Below are 16,299 nucleotides of genomic sequence, written 5' to 3' on the forward strand. Positions count from 1 at the left end.
GCATACTACTAACAAAAGCTTCATTATTGTAACATGTCATAGTGGCATGGAGAATGATGAAAGATTTTCCATTTCTCTAAAAAATTTATTTTTAAAAGGGCGTTTATTTTACTTCATCTGAAGGTTGCTGTGTTAGTTTGATGTCAAATCTGCTTACCATTGATTAAAATGGAATAACAGAAAATTCCAGAAGTATTTGGTCTTCAAAGAATGTCAGCTAATGCACAAATATTTATTGTATCAAAGTGGAAAACAGGATTAAAATTTACCTTATCTCTATACTTCTCTAGTGGGTCCTTTATTTTAGTATTTGTTATACGGAATTGAACTGAGTCTGTTGGACCATCCACAAGACTAAGATTTTTGAGGGATGAGTCAGTGGTGTTCTGATAAGCCTGTTCAGGAGTGTGGGAACACCGATTTGTACCATATTCCAATTTTATTGGTGTAAATATGCTTACCACACTGATTTCAAGTGATCAAGGGCTTAACAAACCTCACAAAATTTCTGAATCTTCAGTTTTGGTTTCAACACATAACTGGCTGAGACAGAGTCTTTGCAACATTTTCACCTAACACATGGCCCAGCACAGACCACTATACAGTAAATATTTGCTGAATTCTAGTCGAGTTTTAAAATAATTCTTATGAGAAAATCCTGGCTTTCCCAATTCCTTCATTGTTTTCCTTCAGGGCATGCCAGCTTTTATGGAAACAATTTTACTTTCTCCAGCCAATGCCATTCCCTTTTATACTTTGTGAGAGATGAAAAGATTGAGGTTTAGTGAAATAGTGTCCTAGGTACTCCCTGACAAAGGTCATGAACATTTCAGAATGTATTAGTATTTCAAAGGTAGCCTTGTCTCATGCCACTCATGGAGAGTGGAGAGTACTCAATCATATAAATGAATTATTTCAAAATTCTTTGTAACTAACATTTTTTAACAGTTAAATTGATGAGAAGAATGTCTGTCTTTTTGTTCCCAAAGAAGACAGAGTATTTAGAATGACTTAAATATGCTAGAACTTGCTTAATTTTATATATGTGGCCATCTATTTTATAAATTAAAACAGAGTCAGCTAAATTGAACAAGTTAGGCAATCAACACCGGATGAAGATGGGATCCTTGTTTGACAAATTTCAAAGCCTTTGCCTGTATGGTGAGAAGCTACAAAACAGAGTGATGTGTGGGAACTGGGTAGGGGTCTAAACATAGTCTTTGCCTGCCCCTGCCTTCTAAAATGAATGCTGTTCAAGGCTCGTTCTGAGCTTCTGACTGGGTCAATTTAACCTCATTCCTTTGAATTTAAAAAGTCAGAAAGAAGGCTGACCTAATCCATAAAAGAAAGAAGATTCCCAGTCCTAGAAAATGGGAAAAATGTGGCAAGATCCAGGTGTTGTTTTAAGAATCAGAAGAGGGCAGCCCGGGTGGCTCAGCGGTTTAGCGCCCCGTTCAGCCCAGGGTGTGACCCCGGAGACCTGGGATGGAGTCCCACGTGGGGCTCCCTGCGTGGAGCCTGCTTCTCCCTCTGCCTCTTTTTTCAGAAGAAAAAAATCAAGCTCTGATGAATAAACACCTCAGGGGGGGAAAGAGGCTTAGAGGATTTTTTTAAGACTGTTTTGTAGGGGGAGGGGCAGAGGGAAGGAGAGTCCAAATCAGACTATGGGTTGAGTGCAGAGCCCCACAGGGGGCTCACCACCCTGAGATCTCAACCTGAGCCAAAACCAAGAGTCAGACACTTAACTGACTGGGCCCCGCAGGCACCTCCCTTAGAGGATTTCTTTTTCTTTTCTTTTTTTTTTCCTTAGAGGATTTCTTGATGGAGTCTTGCTAGATGTTGGCAAATGTGATTCTCCCCACACCCAGCCCCTCTCCTGCTGATTAACATTATATGTATTGCCTTAACTGAAGCTTGCCTAAACACAACCCTACTTTATTCTGGTAGTTCCTAGTCAGGAAGAGAAGAGAGGAAGAAAGGAAGAAGGAAGGAAGACTGCAAATGATCAGTTCATAGAAAACATAGAAAAAACTTCCACTTCCTGAAGAAGTGAGATATTACATGTTCAATGCCAGCTATTTGTATGATTTCATACTTGTTAAAAACATAAATGTTGTTATCGATTTTTTTAGTCAATTCATTATAAAAATGAAGGAAGGATTTTCATGAGACTTCCAAAACAGTACTTCGGCAATTTTACTAGAGTTATATATTCGACCTAAAATTAAAAAGTAAAATATACAGAGCTTTCCCTTCTTTCCTGAACAGCAGTAATATTTTCCAGTTTGGAAAATACATAATACATACATACATACATACATACACACACACATACATAATTAAAGTTGCTCCCACCATTTGTTGTTCTACCAATGATACAGTTCACTTAACATTTTTCAGCTTAGCTCTTGAGTATGTTAGATTATTTGCTGACTAGATAATCTGCTTTACAATCAAAAAGGAATCTAGCCAAGTTCCCTCAAATATCAAAATTTATAGCCTTGAATATGTCAGATCATAGTCTGATAGACATTGGCTTCTGTAAAGCCAGTTCTTTTTTTGATTTATGTGGTCATATACAATGATTTTCAGAAAATTGATTAAAAAGATATTTTAAGGGTTTCTGAAACACATCTCAGCTCACAGACATTGTAAAATATAAATAGAGCTTTAAGGCCAGAGACTTCATGGTGTATCAAACAGCAAATATAAGTGAGCAAAATTGACATGTATATTTTTGCCTGCAGAGCTCACATTCTTCTTTAGAGCCACACAAAGTCTAAATCTATAGACCTTACACATTGAAATCAACAAACTGCCTCCTCTTGGATATCTTTCTACCCTGCGAATGCTGTCAGCATTTGGGGATATATCTAAATTTCCATACATTAAAAAAAAATCACTAAATCTAATGCAATGACCTGAGAAACATCTTACTTTTCTCTGGATTCTCTGAATTTGTGAATGTGTTTGTGGTGATAGGAAATTATGCTGTTTAACTAGGGCATTATCATTATGTCAGTAAAGCTATCTGATCATCATTTCCCTCTCTTTGCCCCTCAAATAAAATAGCATACTGGTCTTCATGTAAGGCTTAACTCCACCACCAGCCTTCGGTGGTGGCATCAAGTGAGAAATCTCCTGGTGGGTTTGATTACAAAAGTGTTAGATGTCAGAAAGAAATCATGAGGCATTTGGAAAACTAATAATAAAACTGAAAATGTAAAACTTTGAGCAGCAAAATAAACCAAATTTGGGTTATTTTCCGAATTTCCTCGTGAATTTTCAGATTTTTATTCCCTTGGTAAATCTGGACTCTGTCGAAAAATACAAAATAAAAACATTAGGTGTGGAAAGGGAACCTGAGTGGCTCAGTGGTTGAGCATGGTTTGGCTCAGGTCATGATCCAGAGGTCCTGGGATCGAGTCCCTCATCAGGCTCCCCACAAGGAGTCTGCTTCTCCCTCTGCCTATGTCTTCCTTTCTCTCTCTCATTAATAAATAAATAAAATCTTAAAAAAAAAAACCTTTAGGTGTGGAGATTTACAATTTCTCATGAGTGTGGTAGGTTTAATGTTGGCCCACAAAATGAATAACCTTCTAAAAAAAAAAAACCAACACAACAAAATGAATAACCTTCTAAAGGGTCTTCAATTTTTCTTAATTTGAAAAAAAAAGTGCATTGTTTTGCCTTAGATATGGATTTTCTCTTTTCATGGCATTCCCTTTGTTTTAGGGGTATCTCGGTCAGTATTCTTACAGAGGTGGGATCAGCTTATATTTTGCAAGGCTTTGTCTTGTTTTTCCTTCAACAATTATTAAAACAACATAAATTTAGTGTTTACATATGCCAACACTGTGCTGAACATTTTCATCAAATCTCTATCTGTGTTTTCTTTGAATACTGATTCTAAATAGCAATTTGGAAGGTGTATGGTGATTTTTTCTTTAAATAAATCTCATCCCATGAAACATGAAAAGTGTTAGAGACTAGAATTATAGTTTACTTGGGACTGCTAAAGCCATGTGCTAGAACCCTAGTTTCCTGGATGACATAGACTGAGATATCCTCTGAATTGAGTTCTGGGATCTGGCCACCCCATTTTTATTCAGGCTATTTCAAGTTCTTGATAACTTATTTTGCTAAATTGATATTAATATGAGGGAACACTGGGGAGATCAACTTACAGCAGAATTTTCCAGGACATTGCTTTTAATGTTAGTGTGATAATTACTAGCTCAATGACCTTAAGTTATTTTACCTCTGGGATTCAGTATTTTTAACTGTTAAATGAACCATATGGTCACTAAGGTTTCATCTAACTCTAAATTCTTAGTTTCTAAAAAGATTATTTGATTAGATGACATGTGCAATATTTATTCACTCACTCATTTTGTTGTTGACCAGGCTTGGCCATAAGACCTTTACGGTATATAAGATGAAAGTAATAATCTCTACTTCTCTTTTCATTAAAATCAGGCTGTAAGATAAGTTTGGACAATGGGATTAGCTGAAGATCAGTCCTGATATGACATGCTTTGAGTTTCTGTGATATTCTATGGTATACTTTGAGATAATTAGACACCTGTCTGGACTTGCTAAAGGGGCTTCTACATCCAATGCAACTCTTCTGAAAGGAATAACTGTAATCAGATTCCAACTTGTTAAGGGCAGGGTTGCATTAACTTGAAGTAGAGCTGACCATTTGTGGGATGTTAAGCTATTAACAGTTGGCTACATATAACAATAGAGTGGCGAATTGACTAAAAAAATGTAGAGTGGCTCCAACAAATAGATGTTTAAGTTTTGCACAAGTAACAATACCGTGAAGGTTTATTGGTTGGTTTGGGGGAAGGTGTCCTTTTTCATTAGCTCTTTAGAGATGCAGGGAAATAGAGGCTCTACTCCCTTCAACACAAAGCTTCAGCGTTGGTCACTGCATAGGTTACTCTTGAGGTCATCTCCATGTTAACTAGTTAGAAGTTAAAAATAGCATGAAGGAGTATCAAAGTAGAGATTTTATGAGCTGGACTTGCAACTGGATTGTATAATTTCTCCTTCTCTCATATTCTCTTGGTTAAAATCAGTCACTGGCTTGACCTAACAAGTCAGAATCTATGAAGTGCTATACCTGGCTGGGCAGCCAATAATCAGCAACAACTCCACACAGCAGAAGGGCAAATACAGATTTCTGGTGGACAATTATCTGTCTCTACCATGCTTCACTCCTTTGCTCACCAAATTTTTTTATATGCAACTTTTTCCCCACACATAGAACATAGTTATCCTCCTCCAAAGGATATGACTTAAAGTCCCATCCAGTTGCTGTATTCTGATCAAAGTCCATGATCTCTCCTTATGGGTAAGCAATCCACAGTTTAAAGATAAATTGATGTGCCTCCATTATATTCATTGTACACAAGTGGGGGAGCAACAGGATATCAACAAATAAATAATTCCCACTGATAAGTGGGAGCTAAGGAGTAGTCATGGATGACTGGTAGTCAGAGATAAAACCATCATCACCACCATTACTTCTAGACAGGCATGAGGTTGGTGCTAAGGACAGAGGAAAGCTGGAATGGGTGCTGAGTGCCAACACACTCTACCTGCTACCATCAGTGAGGAGACTAATGAAACTAGAGTACAGTGACAGAGAGGGGGATGGTAGAAAATGAGATCGGAAAGATGTTAAGGACTTGGATTTTCAGTGTGATGGGAAGCCATGGAACTGTAGGAGATACATTTTATGATTTATATTTTAAGAGGATCACTCTGCTGCAATCTGAATAATTAACTCCAGAGGAGCAAGAATGGAAGAAACAAGCACAGCTAGTTGGCCAGTGGAAGGGTTTAGGGTTTGGACCATTAGTAGCTGGGATTGGATAGTAGCTATAGAGATTTAGTAATTAAAAAGATACTTTGAAGATAAAGCCAACACTATATCTTTCTTTACTCATTCTCTGCAGGATTTGGGTACAAATAAGTCAAATTAAACAATAACCTAAATATCCCAAGCTTTTGCCTACACCAGTTCACAAATCACTTCTTCCACCTTAGGTTTCTAGAGAACCCAGAAGTGGCCATGCTCACAAATAAATGAGTTCCAACCCAATGTTTGCATTGTCCTTCCATTCTCTTTCACAGGCATTCATACCAAGGGCACTCACTAGTGGATATTCTGTATACTCAACTTCATCTCAGACTACTTCCAGACCCCAAAAGGACACAAAAGAGAATCGAAAAGTCATAAAATTTAGATACCGTATGGGTCTCAGAAGAGGGGATAAAGCTGATCTGGTAAAATTTTTAACTTGGAGTAGTTTGTCATGGATCCTTTTCTGACTGTTAATCCTTAGCCCCTCTCACCTCAAACAGCTCTTGGGGATCAAAACTAATGAAACCCAACACTCCAAATCAGAATAAAGCAGTTTCAGAATAAAATATCTTTTTATTTTTTCCCAACATATATTTCTTCAGTGCAGGCATTAGAAAAGATAAATATTGGGGCGCCTGGGTGGCTCAGTCAGTTAAAGGTCTGCCTTTTTTTAAAAAAAGGAAAAGATAAATATAAGTACTTTCATTAGTTTATAAACATTTGAGGTATACATCTCCCCAGAGACAATGTAAGCAATTCATAAAGTTCATTATAGTGCTGCGTATTACATACAATATTTTACTTCTATACTATTCTCATCATCATCATCATTATTATTATTTATTCTATTTTATTACTACTTTTGATAGGTGCTGAAAATGTAGCTGAATTTTTACTTTTTATATGAAGTGCATACTATGTGTGAGAATCTAGGTAGACTAAAGTCTTTTCTGTGCATCATCTTGCTATAGTAAGAGAAATAGGGGCGAAAGAAAAATAATTGGATGAGCAAGAATCTGTTCTGAGACCCTCTGGATATTCCTGGACCCCTGTTATAGGGAAGAACTAACACATCTGAATTACTGGGGTCCAGCTATCTTAGGCATCATCAGAAAAGTAGATAATTCACCTTCAGCTACTGGAAATGGTGACTACACAGACAAAAAGTTGCTGATATCACTGATCATACTGATTTAATAAAATTTCTTTGCTCTTTGTGATTTATATATATCACCAAATAAATCAGATTAATCATGCTTTAAGAGATAACTTGCATAATCCATTCCTTCATGCACCAGACATGTGGTCAAGGTCTTACTCTGTGTTAGATACTGTTCTAGGCAAAAGTTGGAGATACTCCAGTGAAGAAGTCATGCAGATCTGTGGCCTCATGAAGTTTAGTTGTTAACTACTAAACCTTAAAAATGCATTAAAGGGTGCCTGGGTGGCTCAGTTGATTAAGTGACCAACTCTTGATTTCTACTTAGGTCCTGATTCAGGGATGTGAGATTGAGCTCCATATCAGGCTCTGTGCTGGGCTTGGAGACTGCTTAAGATTCTCTCTCTCCTTCTCCCCCTCTTCCCCTCACTTTCTCTCTAAAAAAAATTAATTAATTAATTAATTAATTAAGAATTATATAATTCAATGAATTTTTTCTGAATTTTTCATAGTCTTTCTCCTCTCAAACTATGGTAGGCTTATAGGATAAGAGTTTATGAAGAACATTTAAACCTTACTTCTAAGTAAGGTTTCTAGAGTTTTTCAAAGACTCTCAGAATAAAGGTCATATTCATAGCAATATCAGTTTAAAAGACTTCTGAGAAGTATAATTATTTAAAAATTATAAGACTTTAAATATATTTAGATGGAAGATACTAATTCGAATATTTTTTAAAAATTAATAAAATAAGCAAAACCCAATTTTTATGAACATAGATCATGTAATACCATATGAGGTATTTACAAAATAAAAATCAGACAAGGCATAGATATTGAAAATCAATAGGCTGCCTTTTCAATTCTATTTGATAGCATTGCCATTGAAGTATACAAGTAGAATCTGATTATGGCCTAGGAAATCCTGACACTGAGACTTACAACATACATCAAATAGATTTTCTGGCCTTGTTTTATTCTTCAGTCTATTTCAATTCTATTCTGAAACTCTTATTCGCGGAGGAGCTTTGGCTAAAAGTTGAACTTTTGACTAAGTGTATGAATCTGGCTTTAGGAAGACCACCATCATTAGCCAAGGTAGTGCAGAAATCTTCCATATTGAAAGTAAAATTTTAGAATATGATTAAACTTGTTCATGTATTTTAAAAATGAAACTACAAACACATTCCACTGTTTTAAACATTAAAGTAAACATTATGAAGTTTCTAGTTCACTTTCAGATTACAGATCATTTTAAGATGGTCTCAAATTATGTCTGCTTTTATCACCATTTGTTTATAGTGTTTAAATGTTTAGTGTTTAAGGGGACTCAATAATTGTTAAGGTCATATTTAAAAGAAAATTGAGGTTTTTCTTGACAATACTTCGAAGTCTCTATGCATTTAACACTAGAAATAACTGGGTAAGCTTCTCAGGGTGACTTATCTGGACTAGAACTAATGGAAATCCAATAATACAAAAATGACTACATAGACCAGAAGCACAAGAATGAAAATGGAAAAGCCTTTATGTAATTGCTTATCTTAATTTTATTCTTTCTCTCTCCAAGAGTTTTATGGCCCTTTCCTAATCTGAAATAATTTCCCTTGAGGCCCTTGCTTGTAATGAGTTTTAACTTAGTAACTGATAATTATAAACTACTCAGCCTTACTTTTAATTTTTTTTATTGAATTATGGCTGCTTTCAAGCCATTTGATACATTTTTCATTCCTATCCATAAATTGTTTTATTTCAAACAATAGCCAAAGTGGTTTACAAAGGCTCATTGACCTTGAAACTTCCCATCACCTATTAATTTAATCTTTCCACTTTGCAGAAAGTGGGCACATGGATTTCTGTGTGATTATATGGGATAAGTTCTTTGAGATATATATATATATATATATATACACTACTCAGGCTGATGGTGACAGTCTAACTTTCCTGAGCTCTTATCACATGCCAGATGTTCTGTGAAGCACCATTCCTATATTGCTTCCTAGCTTCACAGATACAATGAGGTTATATCCTTATAGTACCCATTTTAAATGTGTAGTAACTGAGGGTCAGGATGATTATGTGATTCATTAAAGAACATATTCAATGCTTACTAACAAACGTGGAATTAAAAATGTGGATTTGAGCCACGCGTGCCTGATTCTAAAGCAAGTGTGCTACCTTTATGGTATGCTGTCCTTCATGCACCTAAAACTATCTAGTTGTAAGATAACTCAGTTGTATCCTAAGAAGTTAATTCCATTTCAAATTTGCTATTGTTTTGATGGACCAACCTTTACTACTACTACTACTACACTTCCTGTCAACAGCCTCTCAAAACAATAAGAAAATAAAATGACAATGAGAAGCTCAATCAAAAATTTGCCTATAATTTACCAGAGTACAGTATTAGAAAGGTTTATATGATAATTCTAAACTAATTCACCAACTATGTAGCATATTTAATAGTAGTAATCTCTTTCCTGATCTCTCTTCTGTATCCTAGGACTTGTCTTATTATATCACCTATATTCTCATATATGTGGGGGTCTAATAATCAATAAATAATAAAAATCACACCCCATGTCGATCCAGTTTGGTCCCCAAGATCTTCTCTGGGATTCTGTCTATGCATTATTTTTGCAGAAATAAAGATTTGAACAGAGAATCTGGAAAGGCAATCGATATGTTTTTTGGGGGGTGGGTGGGTAATGAAAGATTCAGAAAGTGAAGAAATTAGCAAAAATGGTGATAGGAGAAGGTAACAACAGGAATAGAGATGTATTCTCCATGTGGTTAAGATTCTCATTTGCTAGGGGAGAGGATGTTGAAGTGGGGGAATATCTCAAATGGGGAACAGTTTAGAATATTCTCTGGGTCTTATTATCAAATTATATCTGCCTTTTTCTCATCTCCTTCCTACCCTGCCTCTCACACATAGATTCTCATATCACCAAGACTCCCCACTTCCACCCTGGGTGGAATATTCTCCCCAGCAGGAAATCATACCATGTAATGAGAAATACAGGTGATGGGACTACCTGGCAGGTGGAAGGTGCAAATACTAAACCATTATGGAAAATCACTCTGCAAATTATCAAGCCTGAGGAACAGAGTTGCTGAATTGAATATTAAAGGCACCTAATAGTGTGACATTATGGCTAAGTATGCAGATTTTATATTGACTTGGGTAAGTGGCAAAATCTGTAAGCCTCTGTTTCCTTGCCCACGAAGGGAGGAATTAAAACAATGTCAACCTCATAAGGACATGGTGATATTTAAGTGAGTCTATTATAAAGATCGTTCAGCACAACATTGGGCACACTTTAAGTATGGAATGATATGGAGCTGTCTTTCCTCTAAACCTCACCTTGTGTGACTTTATTTCATGAGCTATACCGTCGTAGAGAATTTAAGCTGTATAAAACATTTAACCTGAATATATAATCTGCGTTATTTTAAATATCTACTCTTCCTCTACTCTTCCTCTTACTCAGTTGAGCCTGATTGTATTCAGGCTGGGGAAAAGGGAAGGGGGAGATGCTGACAGCTCAGAAGAGTGGATAATATAATATATGTGTGGTGAGACTATGCCAAGTAAAGTGGGCTTATTTCTAAAAACAGTCATCTGAACTCTATGAAAGCAACGAAACAAGTTCCAATGATAAAGTTACAGAAGAGGCAGGTGGTGGGGTTCTTTCTGAACAGCTGTTTCAGAATACCAGAGAGGTTATTTTGCCAACTTGGATGGTAGTTTCACCCATCTTTCCTTAAATTCTATTTCCATATATGTAAATGTGTAAGGAGATCAACTAAATTCAAGTTTATTTTTAATTACATTGTATTATTTCATTACAAAAGAAGACATTTGTAAGATCCAAGGGAATCTTACGCATTTTCCCATAGAATTAGTTCCACGCTACGTTGTCTTACTTTTAGGTTAATGCATTAATATATTTTCCTTATAAAGATGTCATCCTGGTGCCAGTTGTTCTCATTGCTACTAGACCCTGCCAGTGAATACATTTAGAAATGGTAGATAATGGCAGTTAGGTAGGTAGGTAGGTAGGTAGATAATATGCATATTATATATGCATGCACACAGACACATATTTCTATCTATTTATGTATTCAATTGTCAGTTATGGTTCCTCCATTCATTTTATTACAGAGTCTCTTACCATGTTTAGAAAGGTTTTCAAAATTTTCCTGGATTTGACATTCCTCCAGAGAAGTGATTTTATTTTATTCTTATTCTTAAGATATTGGCCCTGGTATACCCTTATAATATGAAGGCCAAAAGGGATTATATTTCTGGTTGAGAAACCCAGGTTCTAGGTTTCTTTGGACTCAACAACTTTCCCTAGTCTAGTAGCCACCTAAATGCCTCATACCTTTCTAGTGTCATCTTTAAATCAATGAGCTTCTGGTACACGTTTTGCTTTGTTCTCTTTTATACATCTCTGACTTAGCCTTCAAATCTTGATCTTCTTGAAAATCACCTTTAAGTACTCCCTAATTACTATCACAATTTATTCTTTCTCATTTCCAGAGATAAAACTTTTTCCTGAGCCAAAATTGTCAGTTCATTTAAAGTAAGGGGCAGCAAACTTTTTGTAAAAGCAACAGTAATCATTAGACTTCGTGTACCATCCACTTTCTGTCACATTCAACTCCAACACTGCAGTGTGAAAGCTGCCATAGACAATACATGAATGAATAAACGTAGCCGTGTTCCAACAAAGAATTATTATTTAAAAATAGGCAGTGGGCCTGAATTGGCTTGCAAGCTGATAGTTGTTGATTCCTAGTCTTGTAAAACATCCTGATACTTTACTTAATACCTCTGTTTCTACACAAGCATAATTCCTCAAATTAAGGCTTTATTATCATAAACTTTCTTCATTTATATTTTGGACCTTCAGAATCATTATAATTTCATTTAAGTTTCTTTCTACCATCTACCAAAATGGAGGCTCTACCTTCTGATTTAGTTGGGACATATTAAACTTATATAACAGAGTTCCCAAAAAACAATGGCTAAAAGAATATTGAAATTCAATATACTTTCTCATAAAAGTCCAAGTTGAATATTTGAGGAGGGTGGACCTCACACTGGCATTCAGAAATCCAGGCAAGCTCTGACTATGCTATCTCTAAGGTAGTATCCAAGGATGCTATGGTTGTTTCCATTCCAGCCAGGGGAGAAGGTGAAAGAGTGGATGGGGTAGGCATACTCATATTCTTACCTTGTACCAGAGATGGCACATATCCTTCATAATTAAAATCCATTGGATAAAACTTAGTCATAAAACCACAATAAACTCTAAGAAATACCAAGGGATGCAGTGTGTCCATGTTCCCAGCTATAACTTTTATTACTATGAGAAATTAGAGGACAGATTTTAGTGGACAAAGCAATCTCTGCCATCTCCAATGTTAGAATTGTCCTTATTTCCCTTCGTTTGATTATAAAGTCTACCACATTTTTACAGAGTAAAATTGCAAACTGGATCTTTAAAATTGACAGGGATGATTAAAGAGAAGGGAATCATAAAGGATATGACAGCTGAGATGAGTTAAGCTAGCCTTTGTTGTGGTATATCTTTATAATATGAAGGCCAAAAAGGCTTATATTTTCATTTGAGAAATACAATAGACGGGTGAATTTACTTCATTTGGCAACAGGGCGACAGCCAATGTTTGGAAACTGTTCTAAGGTAGATATTAATGTGAAATAAAAAAAATAAAACCCACTTATAGTCTGAAACTAAATGCATAAGTCCATCTTACACTGGCTCCATAAAAAACTCCTGGCATATAAATTTGATCCCCAAATGCTCTGTAATCTCTAATTAACTAGATCTTGGTGACACTATTAGTCATTAGGTTCAGTGGCCAGAAAAATAGCTGGATGTGCAGCAGAGAGAGTGTAGGCACGTTGCAAGCTACCAAAACACTGTATCTGTCTGTCTCTGCATCTAGGCATACGACCTTTGGAGAATAGTGACTGTAGCTACTCTTATTCTCTTTACATTTCTTTTGGTCACTTCCAGTCCAAAAATCTTATAGGGAAGCATACTCCAGGAACTCAAGTACCAGCCTAATTAAGCTGAGGAGTGCAAATCCCCACAGATGAGAACACGCCTAGCAGATGTTCTAAAATAAAAAAGTACATATTTGCTTTTTTTCTCTGAGCTTTAACTACCTCCTTCCTAGCCTAGGAAAAGTTTTACAATCTATTTTATGAGATTTTAGAAGACAAGGATTATAGTTGTCATTCCATCACTAACAGATTAGCATCCTTGGAAAGATGCTTAGTTTATCTGTAAGGTGATAAACATATTTGAAAAATTAAGAGAGGGATCCCTGGGTGGCGCAGCGGTTTGGCGCCTGCCTTTGGCCCAGGGAGCGATCCTGGAGACCCGAGATCGAGTCCCACGTCGGGCTCCTGGTGCATGGAGCCTGCTTTGCCCTCTGCCTGTGTGTCTGCCTCTCTCTCTCTCTCCCTCTGTGTGACTATCATAAAATAAAAATAAGATAAAAAGAAAAATTAAGAGATGGTAGTTGGTGATTTCTAAGACCCCATCTTGCTCTTTGCTTTTAATCGTATGTGTAAAGTATTTTCTTTTTCTTTTGAATGAGATCTTCACAGAGCTCAATTCTTAATAATAGAAACCTAGAAATTTTTTTTCTAAATTTCTAAATGTTATTCCATTTAAAAAGTCTCTCCCATCATAAACACAATATAATTCTACTTTCAAAAGCAAGGAGTCATGTTCAAATACAACTTTGATCTGCCTTCCCATTAGATATGCATAATAGAGTAATTGAAAAAAAAGACAGAAATGTAGTACATTACAGAGCTTCAATTAAATTTCAGAGCTGGAATGCATACACAGGGAAAATAGTCAACCACAGTTTAATGCATTTAAAATTGCAGACATCATTAGTGTTGTACATTAACAAAGCACAAATGAACTGTCTCGTGCCATTAGCTTTTAAATACCACTTCAAATGCATTTATATTCAAAATCCAAATACATTATTTTAAACAAGAAATTGGGTCTGATTTGTGGCTTATAATATGAATATATCCTTTTCATTTCATTTTCATGCTACAGAAAATGGCACAGTGTATATAAAAATAGTCAATATACATAATATATCATTTTACTTCAACCAAAATTTAAAAAAATATCTTGTGTACTGATGGATTTGATTTTTTCTAGATTGAGTATTAGATAGATTATTAAGTATTATTAAGTATTAGATTATTAAGTATTATTAAGTATTATTAAGTATTATTGAGTATTAGATTTAGACCTTCTTGAATTATATTTTGCATGTTAACCAAACATTTGTAAAGTGAAGTATAAAAATAGTTTACATTAGGTTATTCTTTGACCATCTTTTTCTTATCATTTGTTCTGCATTTGAATTAGTCAAACCATTACATGTTTCTCAAGCTGACGTCTTTGTACCCCAAACTTTTTATTCTAAATTACCTAAAGCTTATGTTTTAAAAAAAAGTATACTTCCTTGGTCCTACTTCTGTCATTCCTTATGGTCTTCTGTTTGGATAGAACCTGAAAGTCTGAACTGTGAACAAGTTTCCCAGATGATGCCGATGCACATCCAACATTGTGAACCACTACTCATATATTTTCAAGCACAGCTGTATTTGAATAATGATGAAAGACACTTTAAAATACACACCTTCCCAATTTCCTTTTTATTTATTTATTTATTTTTTTTTAAATTTTTATTTACTTATGATAGTCACATAGAGAGAGAGAGAGAGGCAGAGACACAGGCAGAGGGAGAAGCAGGCTCCATGCACCGGGAGCCCGACGTGGGATTCGATCCCGGGTCTCCAGGATCGCGCCCTGGACCAAAGGCAGGCGCCAAACCGCTGCGCCACCCAGGGATCCCACCTTCCCAATTTCCAATCCCTGTGTCCCTATCAGTCACTTGCCTTATAGTGGTCTCTCACGAGTTCTTTCCTGGGCTATCATGTCACCCTGATGCCTTCCTCCCATCTGTCATTGCCAGCAGTGTACATTTTTCTCAAATGTAAGTTTCATCACATGACACTGTTCAAAATCAAGCCACAAATCTATCTAGACTCCTTTTGGCTTTTACTCCAATAGAACATCTGTTGACAATAGATTATTCATGTTTTCTTCATCCTGATGATTCCTTTTTGACTCAGTAATCAACCAAATCAAAAGGACTTTCCAACTATAAGAAAAATATGGTAACATTTGTCAATACTAGCCATATGGTCTCATCTGTGGGGATTAGCAATTCTAGTTCTAGATGTAGGGCCTCCATCTCATAAATTAATGGGATTAATTGATTAATCCCTACTCTGTGAAGTAACTTCTTTTCCTATGGTTTTGCACTATGCTACTTTCTTCCACCGTTAGGCCTACAGATACACTGGTCTCTGGCCTGTGACACTTACTCTTCTTCATTGGGGCTCCTCCTCACAACATTAGAATGGCTAACTCCATCAACTAGACTTTACTCCTTCCAAAAAGCCTGCTGTGGTGATATACCTTCTAAATGTCCAATAGCATCTAGTATTTCCCCTACTGGAAAACAGATGCCCTATTTTATAATTGCCAGTTAATTTGCCAGTTTGAGCTTTTAAACTGGTGATTTTCAATCTCAGCACAGATGACATTTTAGACTGGATAATTCTTAGTTAGAGATAGCACAGAGGTAGTCTTCTGCATTGTAGGATATTTAGCAATATCTCTGGCCTTTACTGGATGCTGGTAGTGCTTCCCTCCATCTCCAATTGTGACATTCAAATGTGTCTCCAGATATTGCCAAATGTCCCTAGGGAGAAAAATTGACCCTGGTTGAAAATCACTGTTCTAGACAAGTAGATTTCAATCTTGGTTCCTAATTAGAATTTCCTGGGGAATTAAAAAAAAATCTATATCTGGCTGTGACTCAAGAGGTTCTGTTTTAATTAGTTTGATTTGAGATGAGATTTAATAAGAATTCAAAATAAAGAATAAGAAAAAGGAGGAGAAAACTTAACACTAGCTTATATTAGTCACAGAAGCAAGGGCTCTGTCTTATTTATGGAATATTACCAGCACATAATAAAACCTAATACTTTTTTTATCAATAACTAGAGATATTAGAATGCTGAAATAAATAAATGAAGAATTCAGCTACCTATGCTTCTCCATATTACAGACATCATTCTACATTTTATTGTAGTTCTCTATTCACTTGTTTATCTCTG

The sequence above is a fragment of the Vulpes lagopus genome, chromosome 8 (assembly GCF_018345385.1).
Source record: "Vulpes lagopus strain Blue_001 chromosome 8, ASM1834538v1, whole genome shotgun sequence".
Classification (NCBI taxonomy): Eukaryota; Metazoa; Chordata; class Mammalia; order Carnivora; family Canidae; genus Vulpes; species Vulpes lagopus.